General features: G+C 41.8%; 1 pseudogene across 1 annotated transcript; it reads left to right on the forward strand.

Moving 5' to 3' along the window:
* Nucleotides 1-386: 386 nt before the first annotated feature.
* LOC309846468 (interferon alpha-1/2 pseudogene) lies at nucleotides 387-1,575 on the forward strand (annotated as a pseudogene). The gene has a single exon. The product of its transcript is annotated as an interferon alpha-1/2 pseudogene (transcript).
* Nucleotides 1,576-2,107: the final 532 nt, after the last annotated feature.

A 2,107-nucleotide genomic window follows, 5' to 3' on the forward strand; every position in this document is an offset into this window, starting at 1 on the left:
ACATAATTGCCTACTAAAAAAATTTACTTATCAATTGCTGTTAATAATTGGAATGATTTTAAATATTCAAATACATTGAATTCATTGTTACATGTTTGTAGAAATTGTTCATTTGCATATGTGTATTATATATATGACAAATTATGTAAGTGAATTTATTTATTTTTTTCCTTTTTTTTATTTTTATGTAAGTGAATTTAAATTGCAGGTCTCATCAAATTTAGTTAAACCGTTACACATCAATGGCTTTAAAATTTGACTTTTAGTTTCAAATTGTTAGTCATTCTTAACCCTGCATACGTAAGAATAAAAAGAATAAACTTCACACTTCTTTTGTATGTACAAGCTCAGATACAAGTACAAAACGTAACTGTATACATACTGTATCCATGCTATTAACTTTCCTGGAAGTTCAATTAAAAACATCAAAGGAGTCTCTGGGGGCAAGGGCAATCATGAAAAACATGTATACGGAGTTGGGAAACCGTGCTCAAACCCAAGGAGAAAGTGCAGAAAGGAAATGAAAAAGAGAAGCAGAAAGAAAGGGAAACGTTCAGAAATCGAAAATGAATATGTCCCCTACTTAAGCTACACGCACAAGAGAAGATGTTCGGAGAACCTAGAGCCACAGGTCCCAGACGTGCCCACCCCAGCCAGGCCAACAGCACCTGCAGGATCCCCGATGGCCCTACCCTGCTCCTTCTTGGTGGCCCTGGTGGTGCTCAGCTGCCACTCCCTAGGCTCTCTGGGATGTGACCTGCCTCAGGACCACGGCCTGCTGCACTGGAGGGCCTTGATGCTCCTGCGACAAATGAGGAGACTGTCTGCTAGCTCCTGTGACAACTACACAAATGACTTTGGCTTCCCCCAGGAGGCGTTGGACGGCAAGCAGCTGCAGAAGGCTCAAGCAATCTCTGTCGTCCATTTGACGAACCAGAAGACCTTCTACCTCTTCTGCACAGAGGCCTCACCTGCTCCTTGGAACACGACCCTCCTGGAGGAATTGTGCTCAGGACTTTCTGAGCAGCTGGGCCACCTGGAAGCCTGTCCCCTGCAGGAGGCCGGGGTGGGAGAGCTGCCCTTGGTGAACGGGGACTCCACCCTGAGGAACTACTTCCAGAGAATCTCCCTCTATCTGCAAGAGAAGCAATACAGCCCTTGTGCCTGGGAGATGGTCCGAGCAGAGATCATGAAACCCTTGTATGCATCGACAGCCTTGCATAAGAGATTGTGGAGCAGAAAGTGACACCCCTTTCAAGATGGAAATGATCTCTCTGAAGAATACTATCTCTCTCCCATGTGTCCTGTAGTGTCAAAGACTCTCATTTCTGCTGTCATCATGACATGAACTGAATCAATCTGTCACATGTATTCAAGAGTATTAGGCAACTTGAAGTCAATGTTACAAACTCCTGTCGCCCTCAGATGACCATGCTGATCTGCCTATTTAGCTATTTATTGATTTCACTATAAGATTTAAGTTATTTTTTATTGTATTATATTAGTTTACCTACTCTTTGTGGTTAAGAGAATCGTATATGTTTTACATATATTAAATTCTTTATTTTCTGTTGATTAATTGTTTCTATAGAAAACTTCTTGCATTTGTTTCTTATTGAAGCAGGAAACAAGTCTGGTTACACCTGATGAAAGAACGGATTGTACCACTCTCTCACTCGTGATTTTGTTTTCACATTAGAAGTAATCGTGTCGACTTCCTGGAAGTCACTTTGCATGCTCTCGTCACGGGAAAGGCAGACTTCACAAGTCCAGTGCAGTGTCTGTATCTTGGATTTTGTAGAAAAAATAACCATGGAACAATAATTGTAGTGAACTAATATCAGTTATGTTAAAGGGAAGAGTGAGAAGAAGAGAAAATATGAATTTTGTAAGTAGAAAAGGAAGCAGACATGTCAGGAAATAAAATAAAAAGCACCAGATACATTTCACATCACATGGTAGACACCCAAGTGCGAATATTCATTATGGAATGGATTGTTCAGGGGGCACCTGAGTGTCTCAGTTGGTTAAGTGTCTGCCTTAGGCTCAGGTCATGATGCCAGGGTCTTGGGATCAAGCCCTGTGTCGAGCTCCCTGTTCAGCTGGG

The sequence above is a fragment of the Mustela nivalis genome (assembly GCF_964662115.1).
Source record: "Mustela nivalis genome assembly, chromosome: 13".
In the NCBI taxonomy this organism is placed as follows: domain Eukaryota; kingdom Metazoa; phylum Chordata; class Mammalia; order Carnivora; family Mustelidae; genus Mustela; species Mustela nivalis.